This window comes from Ahaetulla prasina, chromosome 2, assembly GCF_028640845.1.
Source record: "Ahaetulla prasina isolate Xishuangbanna chromosome 2, ASM2864084v1, whole genome shotgun sequence".
Classification (NCBI taxonomy): Eukaryota; Metazoa; Chordata; class Lepidosauria; order Squamata; family Colubridae; genus Ahaetulla; species Ahaetulla prasina.
The window spans coordinates 169,968,501-169,989,053 of record NC_080540.1 but is presented as its reverse complement, the minus strand read 5'-3'; the positions used below and the strand labels follow the sequence as shown (position 1 = coordinate 169,989,053).

The 20,553-nt window shown below is 44.1% G+C and overlaps 1 protein-coding gene across 8 annotated transcripts in view; it reads left to right on the top strand.

Moving 5' to 3' along the window:
- The window catches only part of HDAC7 (histone deacetylase 7), a 257,378-nt gene that overhangs the window by 95,993 nt on the left and 140,832 nt on the right, over positions 1 to 20,553 (top strand). The gene's annotated exons all lie outside the window — the stretch shown is intronic.

Sequence of the window (20,553 nt, the reverse complement as noted above, 5' to 3'; positions counted from 1 at the left end):
ACAGTTGAGGGAGGCTGTGATAGTTTCTTTCTTTTCCTTTCACCTCACCCCACCCCACCCTATCCTACCCTCTGCCTAGGCATCTATAATGCAAACAAGTAGTATTGCCTGTAACAGGGTCTAGTGGGTTTCCCTTTTCAGCTAAATTTAATTGACATGTTCTGGTCCAGGAAATCCAAGCAATATCACACTTTAGTATTACTTTGTTGCATAAAACTTGACTCACTGGCCCCAGCCGTCTGAAACTCTTATGTTGATTCCGTGCATTAGCATTTATATTATACTTTAAAGAGTTCAAAACACTTGATAGAACTCATTTATTTTTGTTCTCTAGCCTCTCTCCATTTGTTTCTTTTTATGTTTCTGGCTCGCCATAATTCAGGTTTTGTTTTATTGATTTGGAAGACGGAAAGGTCTTGTCTTTCAGGTAATTGTCCCTTATTGTCCTTAGTAACAGAGGCACAGCGCTTAAACATTTACTTACCCTTTGGGGGCTATGTAAGATAGTATGATAATCATCAAGGGATTTATTTGCTTTGGACTTCTTTTGCTTCACCTGGATATAGTGTCCTTCTTACACCAAGGCCTGACTGGTCTCTTTGTTCTACTCCCCTATCCTGCCTGGTCTAAAAAGCTGAATTTCAATTTGGCTCCAACCTGCTTTGAATCTACCGGTAGAAAGGTGGTGATTTTCCCAAACAGGTGCAACTACAGTACCCATTTTAGGTGACAGGGGTGACAGGTGAAGTGCAGTATGTCTAGAGGTTGCCAAGTAGATAAAAGCTTTGATCAGATATGCAGTCCAAGTCATTTTTTCCCTGGATTTGGGGTTTTAGAGGACCATGTGCCGTTTCTGAACGAAAAATTGTAGCTAATCATAGTTTTGCCTTTCCGAAGAGTTTTTCTGGTTATTTCCAGCTTCTGTCAATTAGTAGGTTTTTAAAAATCCTGTTTTTAAAAAAGACTTGGTATGCACATACAAATACATGCTTTACCGAGACTGCCTTCTTGGTAAGGAGAAAATATTCCTACTGTGCTGTGTTAGCACAGGCTCTCATCTTCTATGGCTTGTGTTGAGACTGTTCCAGTATAGGCAAGATGGGTCAGGCTAGATTGGTGCTATTGTTGCAGGCTTGAGAGGAGTATATGAGCGTTAATCTTGCCTGATACTTGATTTTTTAAATTGGTGGTAAAGAAAAAGTCAACATACTTCAGGCTTTGGTAAGTGTTGGGTGTGTACTTAGTAGAGAGAAATGTGATGCTTTATTGTTAGGGTTGTTATGGATTCTCAAACAAGATACATTTACATCGGTCAGGTGGTCAAGAAGAAGGATCTTCAGAAATCTGGAGAACCTCTTCCTGGGGATGAGAGTTTGTAAGGACCCATTATTGAGCAACATGCCTAGAGGCATTCAGTGGAAGCTCTGAGCCTCATCTTGTGCTACATGGGCCTAGCGAACTATGCAATTAAAAATTAAAGCATGGAAGAGGGGGTCAGTGAGAACCAACCCAGTCATTCTATGGCAAAAATGGAATCTTATGTTCTCCTGCTATTAATGAAGTGTAACAGCCTGATTTCCTCTCGGAACATCTACATTTAAGAGGATTTTTGATAACCGGGCTGAGAAACATTTCAACAAAGTTTTGGGATCTGCTTGTTGGAATAGATATGGTACTAGACGAGGTTGTTAAATGCAATCACTGTGGCTAATAGAAGGCAGATGTTACTGACGGCTCATACCAATCATTCCTTTTCCGGGAAAAAACCGTAATAAATTCAAGAATGGGAGAGGCTTCTGGTTATCTTGCTTGTATTTCCAATACGTTTCCCACTCTATCAGATAAACCGATAAACAGTGCATCTAATATTTTCAAATGCCCACCCACAAGATACACGGACATATTTAATTAAAACCTGCTTGCATAATGGGATAATTCTGGGGTTTTTTGACATGTGGCGGTGATATTGAACCATGAGCTCCTCAAAGGCAGGGATCAAAGTAGCAGTGAAAATCTTAGGGGCTTCCCCAACATGTTTCATATTTTCAACTACCTGTTCCCCATCCTAAGTGCCAGATGCTGATATGATTTGTTCTCATCTCAAGTAGAATTATATGAGGTGTTAGCGGTTTTTGAAGAGCTGATTGTTGTTTAACCAAGGAGCCTAAACGAAAGCTCAAAATCCGGTCCTAAAATTCTAGATTTCAGTCGCGGCCTTCTTTTCTCAACCTGAATGCCTTTCCCACTGTTCTTCCCCAACAACTGGAATTCACAGATCTCTCATCTCCTGTTTTCATAAAGTTGTTCTGGTGTAGCCTATTAGTGCTTTCATGCTAGGCTTTTATTTTGCAGTTGCCTTACTTCTGGTCAAAAATGTTTTCATCTCCTGCTATTAATTTTCCTCTGTTTCCTCACTTTTTCTATCATTTTTTTTAAAAAATTCCACATTAAAAGGCATGGAATTACCCAGAATAACTGGGTAACATCTTTTGATTGGCAGTATAAAGAGACCTTTATCTGCAAATTCTGCAGATTCTAAGCCACAGGTGTACAACCTAATTGGAACTCTTTTGACCATGGTGAAAAAACAACAACAACAGTGGCATGGTTCCCTTCTATTCTGAAGTGAGAAATGGATGAAATGTATAGCTTAATCTCTAGAAAAAGAAGCCATGTTACAATAAAAAGGGTCCTTGGCCTTATAAAGAAGGATTCTCCCAAATCCCAACCATGGGATGCAAGCCCAACTATCTTGAAACTCTAATATCTCCTCCCACTGCTAGAATTGTGTACAGGCTGTTCTTGATTTATGACCACAATAGGAGCCAGAACTTCCATAGCAAAGCAATGCAGTTGTTAAGAGAGTTGTGTCCAATTTTATGACTGTTTTTTTGTGTGGCTATAGTCATTTATTGAATTTCATGGTTATTAAATGAATCCAGTTTCCCCTATTTACTTTTGTCGGAAGTATCTTGAGAATGTTGCACACGGTGATCACATGATCCCAGGATGCTGCAACCATTGTAAATACATGCCAGTTGCCGAACCTCTGGTATTTTGATCACCTGACCATGGGGGGGAGGGGCGGGGAACTCTGCAGATTGGTTGTAAGTTCCAGCTTGGTGGAGCGGGAGCCCAAAGCAAGAAAAGCTGAAACCTACTTGAATTTCCCTGCTCCCCCTCTATGCTGGTAAACTTATTTTGGATTTTTGTCTCAATAGCTAGGTTCAGTCTTGATACTTCGATATGGCTAGTAATGACTTCTTTACGGCTCCCATGCTTACCCAGTTGAGAGCTTTATGGAGCAACTCTGAGTATATCCTCTCAAAAGTGAACCACATTAAGGTTTAATGTAAGGTTTACATGCCACCAGGTCTGCAGCCTTATCCTACAAGAGGATCTTATTGAACTATAGGGTTTCCTGCCTAAGCAGGGGGTTGGACTAGAAGACCTCCAAGGTCCCTTCCAACTCTGTTATTCTATTCTATTCTATTCTATTCTATTCTATTCTATTCTATTCTATTCTATTCTATAAGGGACTTCTGAATAGGAATGCATAGGATGGTGCTGCTAGCTTTGTAATATGCTGGGGAAGGGAGACTTCTGCTTCTCTTGTTTGTTTGGTGGAAAGGTTGGAAAAGACTCGCATAAGTTTGTTTTTCTTGATGTGACTTAGTTCTGGAGGAACCCTGTCATCCCCTCCATGCCTACTTGAAGGAAATTCAGGAAGTGTTGCAGTGTCTTTGGCTCTTGCTTCATCCTAGTCTTTCCCATGCATATGTTGGCTGCAATTGCTTCATCAAGCTTACTCCCTTTTCTCCAGCAGTCCCAGAATGGGCCCAAGCAAACAGCTTCCTGTGTTTGCAGCCTGGTTGGGTAAAGAAAGCAAAAGAAGATCTATCCAATCCAGGAATGGAAAACTCGCAGACCTTCTGAAGTTTCTGGATTTTATCATAAGCTATTAAAAGTGTAGGAACTCCTCCCCCTGTGTCTCTTCCTTATATCAGAAAATAATCTCACTGCATACCATTAGCCCATCCATATGTTCAGACCAGAGGTGGGTTTCAGCAGGTTCTGACCAGTTCTGGAGAACCGGTAGCAGAAATTTTGAGTAGTTTGGAGATCCGTAGTAAAAAGTCTGACTAGCCCCGCCCCCATCTATTCTCTGCCTCCCGAGTCCCAACTGATTGGGAGGAAATGGGGATTTTGCAGTATCCTTCCCCTGCCACGCCCACCAAGCCACACCCACAGAACCGATAGTAAAAAAAAATTAATCCCACCACTGGCTCAGACAAAGTAATCTTCATCTGATGCTAGACCATCAGCCAGAGTTGTCCTTCAGAGCTAAAGTTCAAAATTGAAATAACAGACTTTAAAAATTGAATTAAAAAAGAAAAAGGATGACCGTTGAATAGCATGTCATTTTCACTCCAGATTTCTTGTTTATGATTTATAAGCCGGAACAGGGATCCTTAGAATAATAGATATTGCATGGAGAATTTCATCCAGGCACTTAAGGAAAGTGCTGCTGTTTAGTGACAAAGTACCTGCTTTGAATGCTGGAGGATCCGAATTTAGTCTGTATATGTGGAAGAGCTGGTGCTAGGCCACACAAACTCATGATCTGACTCAGCATGGATCTTCTTTTTTCTAGCCAAGCTGGGGGTATGATGACCTCTTCATTTAACAATCTGCCTCATGAATATATCAGATTACTTGCCAGCTCAGCAGGTTTTTTTTTTTTTTAAATGTCATTGATATGCTGCATCCCATGTCCTGTTTTCTACTATATCCTTAGTTTATGGGTTAGGTCAGCCTTTTTCCAAACAAAAGCTACTTTTAAAAGTTCTCAGGTTTCATATATAGCCACAATCTGAAATAACTTTATATTTAAATAATAAACCTCAGGAGATGAGTGATTCTTCCTCTCTTTAAATCCTGGCTAGTTCTACATCTGTGCAGTGGTGAAATGTAAAATTTGTTACTACCAGTTCTGTGGGTGTGGCTTGGTGGGGGGGTAATGTGACAAGGTGGGTGTGGCCAACTTTTTTTTCTTTTAAAAGCATTTTTTCTACAACCTCGTCTGCCAAAGAGGTTGTAGAAAAAATGCTGTTAAAGGGTTCTGACAATCCTAGCTGAGCCGCGCGATCATCAGAGGCTTTTTTTTACTTTTAAAAGCATTTTTTCTTTGGCCAAAGAAAAAATGCTTTTAAAAGTTAAAAAAAAAAACTTCTGATGATCGCGCGACTCAGCTGGGCATGGTGGGGGGGGGCAGGGATTTTTGCTACCGGTTCTCTGAACCACCCGCCGCCATCGCTACTGGATCGGGCAATCCGGTCCAAACCGGGAGCATTTCACCCCTGCATCTGTGACTATCAAACTTGGGAGGTACAATTTTCAGATAAGCTTTGTGTACAAGAAAGAATCTACTGAGCTGGCATTATTTTGCATATTCCAAAACTGCATTTCCAGAAACACAGCTCTCGGTTGAAGGTAGACAGATGCAAAAGAGGCACAGCTTTCACTAATAGGAATCTCCACAAATACTGTCCATCTGGTCATTCAGACTGTTTAGCTGAAATGCTCTATAAAATGATTAAAGGTGTAGACGTTTGGTGCTATTCTGACAGTGGGCAACAAGTGAGTGGGGAAAGCTACTAATAATGATGCCCCCACAAACATACCATGTCTGGTTCTGCATTAGTTGTGTTGGCTTCGGGGTCTTTCTCTCCTGGCTCACACAGAAATTTTGCTGATGTTGAATATTATATGAATTGTTTTGAATTGTAAATATATGAGTGATTTTAATGTTTGATAAGTAGTACATATAAAATTTTATAAATACCAATTCTGAAAACTATTGGTTTGGAAATAAAAGGTTTAATTTAGAGGGAGTAATGAGAAAGCGGGGGGGGGGAGGGAAGTTGATAAATGACTAGAATTCAGATCGAAGGGTAAGATTAGATATACGACATAAATAAATAAAGAAAATTAAAATGAGAGAGAAAAGGAAAAATATATTAATGTAAACATATAAAATGTGTTGGAAGAGAACTAAAAGTTGTATAAATCTGAAACCTGGCCAATATTCTGTTCAGAAAAAATGTATTGTATGTTTGTGTGTGTGTGTGTGTGTTTAAAAAAAATAATAAACTTTTTTGCAAAAAAAAAAAAAGAAATTTTGCTAATGCATGATATGGAAGCTGCTGTGTTCATTTGAAGGGAGGCTTGGGAAACTTCTCTGCAGAGAAGCCGAAAACAGAAAAGTGGCATCTTAGAGGCTTCATTGTTGTAGATGTTGCTGTATCAGTGAACTTCCATGCTGGAGAGGCTGGGGAATTCCATTGTCATGGCAATTCTGTGAGGAACATGCGTCAGAAGCACTCTCTGTGTTGTGTCTGGTATCTGTGGTTCCCTTCTTAGGCTTAGGTTGCTAGAAGCTTTGATCCACTTTGGGAATCAGGGATCAGATTATGTCTCTGGGGCCTCTTAACAACAAAGACGTCACCTGCTTCATTTGGTAAACTCTTGGAGAGAGACACCCAAAATGAATGACAGAGCAGAAAGCTTGATTCCACATTCCTTGAGCTTAGCATTTTATTCAGTGCCAATACTACTAACCAGAAATGTGGAGGTTGTTTTCCATGAGTTGGAATGGGGTTGGGGAGAGAAAGATAAAGAATCTGGCATGCAGCTTTGCTTCTCCATATCCTTCACTTTCATCATGCATGTGTGTGTATGCGCTTGTAAGTGTGTATAATAAGCAAACTTAACAAAATATCTAGTGAGAAGAATTGGTCAGAATATTCCCGGTATTAAAAAGTTAGTGATTTTGTTTTCTTTCAGTTTGGGATGATGGTAGAATGGTAGTGTCATGCCCTTTATGTTGTTTTTTATTTATGAAAAGAAAATATCCCAGGTCTGGGGTTAATCTGCCAGTGAAGCTTCTGTCTGTCTTCCTTCCTTCCTTCCTTCCTTCCTTCCTTCCTTCCTTCCTTCCTTCCTTCCTTCCTTCCTTCCTTCCCTCCCTCCCTCCCTCCTCCCTCCCTCCCTGGGGGGAGGGTATTAAGAATCAGTGGTAGGTCACATGACTTGCTTCAGAGGTTCTGCAATTAGCATCTCTAGGTATAGCTAAGAACTGATTGGAAGTCTTGAGAGTCATATGCAACCAGTCTACACCATTTTGGACAAAATGGGCCAGAGGTCTCACTATGTAAAACAAAAGTCTTCAGCCTTGTCAACTTTAAGACTTGCGGACTTCAACTCCAAAGCAAAGCAAAGCTGGCTGAGGAACTGTGGGAGTTGAAGTCCACAAGTCTTAAAGTTGCCAAGGTTGGAGACTCCTGATGTAAAAAGTTACCTATTTTCCATCATGAAATTCAACATGTTACAAAGATGTTTTCAGGCGAAGGGAACCATGTAGGCCTTGTACTGTGTATAGAAGATCCTAGTTTCTTATAATCCCAGAGTGTATTGTGTATCTGGTTAATACGGTATTATCGTAGAAGAAGTTTATGACAAAGAACTCTCATTTTGCTGCCAAAAACTGCATGGAGTTGATGTCCATGAAGTCACAAGGAGCTGGACTTATGTTGAAGTAGACTTTATGAAAATAACTTGTGACTGCCAGGCAGACTTTTCATCTGGGCTCCAATCAGACTCAGGCCCACTTATCTTGTGGGTCATATAATCACAGATTTGAGAGCTGTTCAAACAACAGGACAAGATTGGTCTCCTGGTGGCTGATATGCCTGATCGCACCTCCTGCTGAAGTGCCTGATTTCTGCTCTCCGTGTCATTTATTTTTATTTATTTATTATTTAAATTTTTATACCGCCCTTCTCCCGAAGGACTCAGGGCGGTTCACAGCCAGGTAAAAATACACAATGATACAGTATAAATACAATTAAAATACAATTAAAAAACTTATTAAATTGGCCAAGATTAAAAAATTTAGGATAAAAACCCATTAAAAACCCATAAATTTAAAACTAACCCAGTCCAGCGCAGATGAACAAGTGAGTTTTAAGCTCGCGACGAAAGGTTCGGAGGTCCGGAAGTTGACGGAGTCCTGGGGGGAGTTCGTTCCAGAGGGCGGGAGCCCCCACAGAGAAGGCCCTTCCCCTGGGCGTCGCCAGACGACACTGTCGCGCCGACGGCACCCTGAGGAGTCCCTCTCTGTGAGAGCGCACGGGTCGGTGAGAGGTATTCGGTAACAGCAGGCGGTCCCGTAAATAGCCCGGCCCAATGCCATGGAGCGCTTTGAAGACGTTCACCAACACCTTGAAGCGCACCCGGAAGGCCACAGGTAGCCAGTGCAGCCTGCGCAGGATAGGTGTCACACGGGAGCCACGAGGGGCTCCCTCTATCACCCGCGCAGCTGCATTCTGGACTAACTGAAGCCTACGGATGCCCCTCAAGGGGAGCCCCATGTAGAGAGCATTGCAGTAATCCAGACGAGACGTCACAAGGGTGTGAGTGACTGTGCACAAGGCATCCCGGTCTAGAAAGGGGCGCAACTGGCGCACCAGGCGAACCTGGTGGAAAGCTCTCCTGGAGACGGCCGTCAGGTGGTCCTCAAAAGACAGCCGTTCATCCAGGAGAACGCCCAAGTTGCGCACCCTCTCCATCGGGGCCAATGACTCGCTCCCAACAGTCAGCCGTGGACTCAGCTGACTGTACCGAGATGCCGGCATCCACAGCCACTCCGTCTTGGAGGGATTGAGCTTGAGCCTGTTTCTCCCCATCCAGACCCGTACGGCTTCCAAACACTGGGACAGCACTTCGATAGCTTCATTGGGGTGGCCCGGTGTGGAAAAGTACAGCTGGGTGTCATCAGCGTACAGCTGGTACCTCACACCGAAGCCACTGATGATCTCACCCAGCGGCTTCATATAGATGTTGAACAGAAGGGGCGAGAGAATCGACCCCTGCGGCACCCCACAAGTGAGGCGCCGCGGGGTCGACCTCTGCCCCCCCGTCAACACTGTCTGCGACCGGTCGGAGAGATAGGAGGAGAACCACCGATAAACGGTGCCTCCCACTCCCAATCCCTCCAACTGGCGCAGCAGGATACCATGGTCGATGGTATCGAAAGCTGCTGAGAGATCTAATAGGACCAGGGCAGAGGAACAACCCCTATCCCTGGCCCTCCAGAGATCATCCACCAACGCGACCAAAGCCGTTTCAGTGCTGTAACCGGGCCGGAAGCCGGACTGGAACAGGTCTAGATAGACAGTTTCCTCCAGGTGCAGGGGAAACTGATATGCCACCATACTCTCTACAACCTTCGCCGCGAAGCGAAGGTTGGAGACCGGACAATAATTACCTAAAACAGCCGGGTCCAGGGAAGGCTTCTTGAGGAGGGGCCTCACCACCGCCTCTTTCAAGGCGGCCGGAAAGACTCCCTCCAACAAGGAAGCGCTCGTAATCCCCTGGAGCCAGCCTCGTGTCACCTCCTGAGTGGCCAGCACCAGCCAGGAGGGGCACGGGTCCAGTAAACACGTGGTGGCATTCAATCTACCCAGCAACCTGTCCATGTCCTCGGGAGCCACAGGGTCAAACTCATCCCAGACAATATCACCAAGACCGCCCTCAGACGCCCCGTCCGAATCGCCACAATTTTGGTCCAGACCGTCCCGAAGCTGAACGATTTTATCGTATAGATAACCGTTAAACTCCTCAGCACGTCCCTGCAACGGGTCATCCCGCTCCCCCTGGTGTCATCTGAATATAGCATGCAGAACAAATTACAAACTCCTTAGTTTTCATATTGCTAATGGTCACTCTCTTGATCAGAAGTCCTCTATGCCACAGATCTTCAAACTTGGCAGCTTTAAGACTTGTGGACTTCAACTCCCAGAATTCTCCAGCCAGCATAGCTGGCTGGAGAATTCTGGGAGCTGAAGTCCACAAGTCTTAAAGCTACCAAGTTTGAGGACCCCTGCTCTGTGCTGTTTATTTGGGCAACGTAATAGACTAGAGGCAGGCTGCAGAAAACTATTTCCACTCTGCTAGGAGGCAGAAGAAATAATATTTTTTTAATTTATTTACTTACAGTATTTACTTACTTATTTATTCATCAAACAAAAAATTACAAATTCAAATAAACAAAATAAAATAAAAAATTAAAATGTGACAGGGACGATAGATACGTTAGTGCACTTATGCAGCCCCATTAGGAACCTCTTAAATACGGGATGAGGTCCACAGAAGTTAAATTAGAATTAAAACTGTGAAAGTTAGTAGCTCAGACAACTGAATCAGGTAAGATATTCCATGATTGACTACAATTGGTATATTTATCATTAAATACTCTTTTATGTCAGGGGTTCCCAACCCCCAGGCTGTGGCCCACTAACCTGTACCTTTATTGTCATTTTTTTTACTCTGAACACACTGACACACATTAAAAATGAAATTCTGTTGCCTGCTCTCAAATGAAAGTATATATCTACCCATACTCAACACACATGATAGATCTATCTATCTATCTATCTATCTATCTATCTATCTATCTATCTATCTATCTATACACACACACCCCTACCCCTTGGGAGTTCACAAGGTTGATGCTATATAGAACAAAACAATGGCCGAATCTGGATGTTCTGCTTGGGATACCACGAAGCCTCCTCCCGGAAGATAACAAGGAAAACAGGGGATGAAGAGGATGTGTAGCGTCCCAGACAATCCAGAGGACCCTACTGAAGCATCGCTTATATGCTATGTCCTGGATAGAAGGAAATAAACTACCAATAACCTTTTCTACTGTCCTCACCACTCTGCACGACCTTCCTGTCTGAAGCAGTAGTGCTTCCAAACCAGACAGTAATGCAATATGACAGGATGCTCTCAATCATCCCTCTATAGAAAGTGGTAAGGACAGGGGAAGGAAGATGTACTTTTCTCATGCAATGCAGAAAATGCAGGCGTTGATGTGCCCGCTTCACCAGTGTCTCACTGTTGAGCGACAAGCTAGCTTACTTGTTAGCTGCACAACCAGAAACTTGATGCTGCTAACCACCTCCACAGGTGAATCATTAATACACAGAGATGTGTGGCTGTGCCTGCCTTTTCTGAAATTGACAATGATCTCTTTAGTTTTTCCTTACATTTAAAATGAGGCTGTTTTTATTACACCAGTTCACCAAAACCTCTACTTGCTTGTGCTCACAGCTCCACTTACACAAGCAGGAAGGTGCAAATGCCCGCTGCATGCACAAATGAAGTTATGTGCGTGAGTGTGTGGCCTGCCACTTGCACAGATCCATTACGTCTATACCCGGCCTCCATGACAGAAAGGTTGCTGTTTTACGTAATACCTTGATTAACCTTCATACCTGAACAAAGGAACCTTAAATGCAGTAGCTCCGAGGCACAGTTCCTGTATCCTATTTTAGATGATATGTGTGTGTGTGGAGTCCTATAACTGAATGCTCTAACTGAACTAGATGACCTTGATTGGGTGTTTTTTTTTTCTTTTAAAGTCCTGCCCACCATCCCATGGCAGTAATTTCTGACTGCAGCACATTTTCCACTTCAGTTGCTCTTTTTAAGTAAACTATGTGGAAAAAAGAGTAACTGTCCCCTAATTATCATATCTGATGTTTGCAAATGGCTCAGAATGCTTGAAAGTGTTTCAAATGCCTTATCTCAGGGATTTTCAAACTTGTTCAGGCTGTGTAACCTGTTGGGTTTTTTTTTAAATTTCCCAGAACCGCTGATTAAGATGCAAAAATTTAATAATAGAAAATTGAATGTGCTGAAATGAACTTTTTTTGGGGGGGGGAGGGAGGGGGCTTTGTCTTTCATAGAACCTTTAGAGTTCTACAGAACAGAGTTTGGAAAAAAACCTGTCTTTATTAAGAAGCAAGACAGCATTATTGTACAGAGTGCAAGGAGGGAAATTAAAGCTCTATGGGAATGATAAAAGTGGGATTTGATTCAGGGTCTTTTTCAGTTATGAAACTGTCATCATATGAGCCTTTTCCAACTTTTTTTTTTTTACCTTGGATTACCCTTGAGGCAATTTTTCAGGTCACAGTGACTCTGCATAAAATTTTCAAAAAATTAGAAAATGTCACAATCCAATTCATTTCTAACCTACTCTCAGTCCACTTTCACATCTAAAATAATAAGCAAGTGGCAGGTGTGATATGTAAAATTTCCCATCGTTGTGATTGTGTGATGCACAGAGTAAAAAAAAAAATACCTACAGTATTTATTTTTTAAGTTATCTCTTATGAAATCCCTAATGCAGGTGTGAAATCTACTTACCTTCCTTACCAGTTTGGAAGTGCATGCATCGCATACATGTACAGACCTATGCATGAGCAAAACCTGCACATGCGCAAAACCTCCTGCTCATGCACAGAAGGTAAAACAACCACATTACTTCCTGGTTAAAACCAGGAAGTAATGACACCCGGGCAGAGCTTCGCTCCACCATCGCTACCAGATTGCCGAACCACCAGCCACAATCGCTACCAGATCACGTGATCCGGTCCGAACTGGGAGCATTTCACTCCTGCCTTAATGCCCTCTCATGGAACCCAGATCAGAAAGGCTGCATAGCATGATATTGTCTCTGGTTCGTTTCACCTCTACAAAATCTCAATGGTAAAGACAACAAAGCAACTCCAAACTTAATTCTGTTAGTTGAAACATTTTTAGGAGAAAAAGTGACTATTCCTTATTTGGTTTCCGCAAACCAACTGATATACCTGTAAAAGAAATTGGGTTCAGAGTTGGAGTTAAAGATACTGAATAACCAATGTGCTTTTAACCACCTTTTATAAATCACAAAATTTGCGTTCACACAACATACTCAACCTCAGCCCAACAAATTACATTATGGATTAAGGTGATGTGTTTGCCCAACCACAATTGTACTGATGTGCTAATGTATCTAAATAATTTGGCACATTCGGTATGCAAATGAGCAGCATGGTGACCTAATGGTCAAGATCAGGAGTGAAATGCTACCAGTTCGTGCTGGTTTGGGCAAACTGGTAGTGATAAAAGCTACCAGTTCAGGTGAACTGGTTATAAAAAAAATGTTTTCTAGCGAATCTAAATCACGCGGCATAGCTGTTTCCCCCCTCGCTGTTCTACTTACCTTCTTAAACCTCTTTTTTCTGCATGAAGCGCTCATTTGGCACGTACTGTGCATGTACATGCAGCGTGCATTTGGTGGGCACTGTGCATGTGCGTATAGCGAGTGTTTGATGCACACTGCACATGCGCAGTGCAGCAAATTGGTGGCAAACCTCAGAGGATTTCACCACAGGTGAAGATACTCCCCTCTCATTCAGAAGGTAGAAAGTTCAATCCCAGGTAGTGGTAGAAGCTTCTCTCCTAGGGTACGAAACAAAAAAAAATATCTGTGAATTCCATGTAGGCATCAGGAAGGGCATCTGGCCAGCAAACGCTTAGCTCAATCTAGTCAACCCTGAATAGAGACTATAGGGTTGTAAAAAGGGAGTTCTGTATAGCTAGAAATGAAGATTCAAAAGAAATTCCTTTTCAGCCTTCCCTAAAAGATTACTTAAAGCTGCTGTTTATTCACCATTGTTAAGTAATTGCTGAAACCTTGGCATTCCCATCTAATGTTGCAGCTGAAAACTTCTTATATTTCTAAACACACAAGGCAGCTAAGATGGCAAGTATAATGCAGTGGCTACATTATTGCTTCAGAACTGGAGAGATCTGGGTTCAAATGTCAGCTCATACATGATCAATCTTGATTGGAAGTTTGCTGTGAGTTTTAAAAGAAACCCATGAGGATTAGGAATACAAGGACAAGTCAATGTTGGTATGTTGACTCCTTTCCCTAGAAGGAAGATGAATTATTTATTGTAAAAGTAATGGATCCTTTATCCAAGGATTTAGGTTTCCCTGTACAAACTTATGCAAAGTTAACTTATGAATGAGTATCTGTCTTCCATACCAATATACTGACAGAGCACAGTCCTAGGTAAGGCAGGAGGAGCAGGGAAAATGTGGGTCTCCAAATATTGCTGAATGACACTCCCAAGCATTCCATGTTGCTAATTTGCTGGGAGTTATAGTTCAGCAATATTAGAGATAAAATTGAAGCCAGATTGTCAAATCATCCAGTCGACAATAAGCCTCTATTGGAAAACAGGCAAGTTATTTCTAGGTGCTAGCAAAAACTTTAAAAAAATAATTAACCACCACCCTTCAGTTTTGCATTATATAAAGACAGCCTCACTCCCATAACATCTAGGTTCAAATTCCAGCGATATGAATCAAGAGACACATTTTTAAAAACAAAAAAGCCCTCAAGCACCCATTAATACATTGTGCCCTGCGGATGGTTTTTTGTTTGTTTGTTTGATTGATTGATTTGCATACGTATTAGGTTTGCCTTGCTTCTTCCTTTTCCCACGCTCACCAATCACAACTTTTAAATGGCAAAGATTGGTTTCTGGGATGACCGATTTCTCTAGCAAGTGACTGCTTTTAATCCCTGACCCGCAAAAGGGTTAACTGACTGCTGCTTTGCTCCCATCCCTTCAAGGTATGTTTGAGAATTTTCCAAGGATCATTAATAGCTGGGCATCTGGGTTTCTGTAGCTATTTATAGTGTTGACAATAAATCAGCTAGCCACCTGAGCCTGCCAAGCTAACTCTTTGCTAGGCTGGGTTTCAATATTCTTTGGAAGCATCACGCTGCACCCGAGAACCAACTTTTGCTCCAAACCAAAGAACTCCAAGATTGGGTTTGGGAAGACAGTCAGAGAGCCTGATTTTTCAGAGATTTAAGGCTGTGGGATTTCAGTTGAAGTGCTTTGTTTCCTTTTCTGGCTTTCCCACCGGGTAATTCAAGTTCCCTGGGCAGATTACAAAGTAAAAAATAATGAAGTAGTGTACTAATAAGGAGAGTTTGTCACCCTACAACAGTGTAAAATGTCTACAATGCTAAGTTTATTTATTTAACAAATTTATATAGCTGCCCAACTGCACAAAAAGCGACTTATAAACAGAATAACAACAACCATATCACAATATAAAAAATATCAAACTTAAATAACCATAAATTTTTAAAAAATATATAAAAACAATCTCAAGACAGCAGAACAACTATCATTTAGAGAAAGACATACATACATATATGCATGCATCCATCCATCTGTCCATCCATCTGTCTAGTTTGGTTCTGCAACCCAACAAGACAGACACAGACGTCAGAGGATAATTAGAACTGCAGAAAAAACAATTGCCAGCAACCTGCCTTCCATTGAGGACCTGTATACTGCACGAATCAAAAAGAGTTCTGTGAAAATATTTACAGACCCCTCACATCCTGGACATAAACTGTTTCAACTCCTACCCTCAAAACGACGCTATAGAGCACTGCACACCAGAACAACTAGACACAAGAACAGTTTCTTCCCAAATGCCATCACTCTGCTAAACAAATAATTCCCTCAACACTGTCAAACTATTTACTAAATCTGCACTACTATTAATCTTCTCATCATTCCCATCACCCATCTCCTTCCACTTAGGACTGTATGACTGTAACTTTGTTGCTTGTAACCTTACGATTTATATTGATATTGATTCTTTCCTGATTGCTTATTTGTAGCCTATGACTATCATTAAGTGTTGTACCTTATGATTCTTGATGAAGTTTCTTTCCTTTTATGTATACTGAGAGCATAAGCACCAACAAATTCCTTGTGTGTCCAATCACACTTGGCCAATAAAAATTCTAGTCTAGTCTATTCTATACATACACATATATACTGTTATGTATTAACAGTTGTGCCTTTAAATATTTGAGCGGGAAATCAGCACGTTGCTGATTGGACGAAGCCTCCAGCAGAACTGTATAAAAGGAGAGGTTTTTCCCCCAGCCTGTTGCTGGGTTCACCCTATATTAAAGAGCTGTTGTCACTACCCTGGTCTCCAGCCTCGTTACTTCCCGAACCTAACATTGGCGACGAAGGTGGGATCTCGAGGCTAAGGGGAACCAGAACCGAGCTGAAGCACGCTAGTTCTGAACCCAGCAAACTCAGGGCAGAAACGCGGAAATGGCAAACACGCCGCCCGCACCGTACAACCCGGGCAAGGAGAAATGGGGAACATATATGACCCGTTTCGAAAGCTTTCTAGAAGCCAACGAGCTACAGGGGATCCCGGATAACCGCAAACGGGCTTACTTCCTAAGCCATTGCGGGCCGGAGGTAATCGAGATTGCGGAAGCCCTGGCAGAGCCAACGCCGATACAATCGGTATCGTGGCCGACTCTGCAGACTTTGCTGAAGAACCATTTCGCACCGACGCCGTCCAAATACGTGCAGCGGTTTGAATTCGGAGAACGTAGACAGATGGAGGGCGAGTCCATCGGAGACTACATGGCCGCTTTAAGAAGAGCGTCCAAGGACTGCGGATACCGAGACTTAGACGAGGTGCTACTCGAGCAACTCATCCGAGGGGTCAAGGACATCCGCCTACGACGACGACTGCTAGCCAGGAGCAACCTGACTCTAGCCACCGCTCTGGACGAAGCCAGAGCACACGAAATGTCTACTAAAGCAGCAGAGACCCTGCAAAAGCCTCTTCAATCCAAGGCGAGCGCAAAGCCAACGCCAGTACACCAGGAGGAGATTCAGTCCGAATCCGAAGGTGAGGGCGAGGATGAGGAAGGGGTCTGCCGGACCGAGAAACGCGACACTGAGGACCGTGACGAGTGCGGTAGCTGCGGAGGGCAGCATCAGCGCCAACGCTGCAGGTTTAAAGATGCAACATGCCGGCGGTGTGGGAAGAAAGGACACTTAGCTCAGGTTTGCAGAGCGGCCCAACCTTCCCGCCGAAAATTCAAATCGGCCAATCAAAACGCGGAACCGGAAAGGCGGCCCGCGATTGGTTCAAACAAGAAAGGCGCGAAGTCTAACCAAACGACTGTCATTATAGGCCGCGCCTCAACCAAAGTGGAAAAGAAAATTTTCACAAAGCCCAAGATCGAGGGAGTACGGTGCAGGCTTGAAGTAGATACGGGATCAGCGATCACCATCATGTCCTGGGACACTCTGGCAAAGTCGCTGCCGTCCGTCGCGAAGCGCCATCTGCAAGCACAGCGGCTACGAGTACACGACTACCAGGGGAATCGCATCCCTGTTCGAGGGACCACCTCCGTCCGAGTCGAGTACGGCCCTCACAAAAAGACCCTGCCCATCACGATCGTCGAAGGAACTCTGCCCAGTCTGTTGGGACTAGACTGGTTTCGTGCCCTGGGCATGGGAGTGACTGGCATCTACAGAAGTGACTGCAATTTGAAAGACATCCTCTTTAACGAGTTCGAAGATGTCTTCAAGGACTGCCTGGGCAAGTACAAGGGGACCCCTATTTCCTTCAACTTAGACCCCCAGGTAGCCCCCATTAGGCTTAAGGCGAGGAGAGTCCCTTTTGCCCTAAAACCAAAAATCGATAAGGAGCTGGACAAGCTCATAAATCAGGGGATTTTGGTGCCAGTCGATCACGCAAAGTGGGAGACGCCAATCGTCACCCCCATTAAACCGGACGGGTCAATTAGAATTTGCGCTGACTACAAGGCGACGCTTAACAAAGCCTTACAGAAAAGCGCGTACCCGGTTCCTGTAGTGCAACACTTATTGCACTCATTGGGGCAAGGGCAAGTCTTTGCAAAGTTAGACTTGGCCCAAGCCTACCAACAACTGCCAGTAGACGCCCGCACAGCCGAAGCCCAAACGATTGTGACGCACAGGGGGGCATTCAAGTGCACCCGATTGCAATTTGGGGTTAGCGTGGCACCAGGGCTGTTCCAAAACCTGATGGAACGACTACTGCAAGGGCTCCCAGGGGTAGTTCCTACTGATGATGTCCTAATTTCAGGGAAAACATGGAGGAATTGGGGAGTTAAGAAAGGTCTTGAGCATTTTCCGGACAGCCGGATTAAAAGTCAAGACAAATAAATGTCAGATAGGGGTCGAATCGGTCGATTTCTTGGGCTACCGGATAGACAAGAAAGGAATTCACCCTACTGAGAGCAAGGTTAAGGCAATTAGGAAGGCTCCAGCGCCCAAAAACAAAGCAGAGCTGCAGGCATTCCTGGGATTGGTTAATTTTTACGCGGTTTTTTTAAAGAACAAAGCAACCGTTCTTGGAACCGCTGCATAGGCTCTTAGGAAAAATACTGTTTGGTCTTGGGGAAAGTCAGAAAATAGGGCTTTTGAAGCAGCCAAGAACCTGCTCTCAAGTGATAGCCTGCTCACCCAATATCACGACTCACTACCCCTAGTGCTGGTTTGCGATGCGTCACCTTATGGGGTGGGGGCTGTACTCAGCCATAGACTTCCAAACGGCACAGAAGCCCCTATAGCGTTCTACTCTAGAACGATGTCCTCCCCAGAGAGGAACTACAGCCAATTAGACAAAGAAGCATTAGCCATTGTATCAGGGTCAAAAATTCCATGAGTATGTCTTTGGGCGGAATTTTGAAATCGTGACTGACCACAGACCGTTATTGGGACTACTGGCTGGCGACCGCCAACACCTGTGGCACTGTCGCCACGTTTGACTCGATGGACTATATTTTAGCCGCTTACTCATACAAGCTGCAGCATCGACCGGGAAAAGAAGTGGGGCATGCAGGCGCTTTGAGCCGATGCCCACTGCCGGGGCGACCGAAGATCCCACTCCGGGACACCCATCCTCCTTATTGACTCGTTGGACTCTGGCCCAGTCACATCAAAGGAAGTGGCTCGGCATCATACCGACATTGTGTTAAGGACTGTACTCGGTTGGGTACAGAGAGGGTGGCCGCTGCGCCGGCGAACGGTTCAAAGAATTTGTTAAGAAACGTGATGAGCTCTCGGCTCAAGGGGTGCCTGTTATGGGGTGATCGTGTAATAATTCCTGTTAAGTTAAGGGCAAGGTATTGGACCTCCTCCACGAGGGTCACCCAGGCATCGTGAGGATGAAGGGGTTAGCTAGGAGCTATGTATGGTGGCCACTCATGGACGCAGAGATTGCTGAGAGGGTAGGGAAATGCCAAGCTTGCCAAGAGTCCAGACCGCTACCCCCAACAGCCCCAGTCAGAGAATGGGAAAAGCCCCAAGGGCCGTGGTCAAGAATCCACATTGACTTTGCTGGCCCCTTTCACGGCCAAACGTTCCTAGTGGTGGTGGACGCATTTTCCAAATGGTTAGAAATCATACTTATGAAGTCCACCACAGCCGAAACAGTAATCGCAACCCTGCGCCACCTATTCGCAACTCACGGGTTGCCGGACACTCTGGTGTCCGACAATGGGCCCCAATTCACGGCAGCCCAGTTTGAAGAGTACCTGGCAGAGGAAGGCATCCGACATGCCCTCTCTGCGCCTTTCCACCCTGCGTCGAATGGCCTTGCAGGCGTTCCGTCCGGGCGCTAAGGAGGCATTGTCCAGGCTCAAGCCAGGTGACTGGCAAACAAAATAGACTTTTCCTAGCCGTCCAGCATAGAACCCCAAGCACAGCCACTGGGAAAAGCCCAGCCGAATTGCTAATGGGACGAAAACTCCGGTGCCCACTTGACCGTTTGAACCCCATTACACACCCGAGGGTTACAAGGGGAGCTAGAAAAACAAGGAAATGAGCATAGGCGACGGGTGTGGGCCGAAACTATGGGGACGGCCCTAGTTGGCTCGCAGGACAAGTAACAAGAGTAACAGGGCCAAAATCGTATGTGGTAGAGCTACCAGACAACCGAATGTGGCGGCGCCACATAGACCAGTTAAGGAAACGAATAACTGACCAAACCGAACCAACAGAGACAGGTAATGACCAATACCACTTTGAATCCACAGCTGACAATGACCCGGGGGAGGCGCAAGACTTAGCTGAGGTCCCAGAGTTCCAGCGACGCCATCAGGTCCCCGAGGGAAACGGCAAGGAAAATCCAAAAATTAATCCAAAGCCGGATGGCCAAGAAAAAGAGTCGGCCAATAATCCAGAGCCCGATGGCTCAGAGAAAGAGCTGGGAGGAGAAAACAGCCCCTCCGACCAGCTCAAAACACCACCCAGAACTGAACCGCGCAGGTCAGAAAGAACTAGGAGACGCCCAGGTTATTTGCGTGACTACGTCGAAAAATAACATGTAAATAAATATGTAAATAAGACCAAGTGTTTTCTGGGAGGGGAGGAGTGTTATGTATTAACAGTTGTGCCTTTAAATATTTGAGCGGGAAATCAGCACGTTGCTGATTGGACGAAGCCTCCAGCAGAACTGTATAAAAGGAGAGGTTTTTCCCCCAGCCTGTTGCTGGGTTCACCCTATATTAAAGAGCTGTTGTCACTACCCTGGTCTCCAGCCTCGTTACTTCCCGAACCTAACATATACAATGTAAATATAAAATATATAAAAACTGGGTCTCATCAGCATATTTGTGCAAACCTCCCTCCTTATCCCATACATAAAACTATTCTTTTAAAAAAAATTATTCAGATTAGGGATGGTTGGGACTATGATTGGGCGAGAAACAAATCCTTGCTTTCGGCCTTTCTTCCAACATTGCTTTCT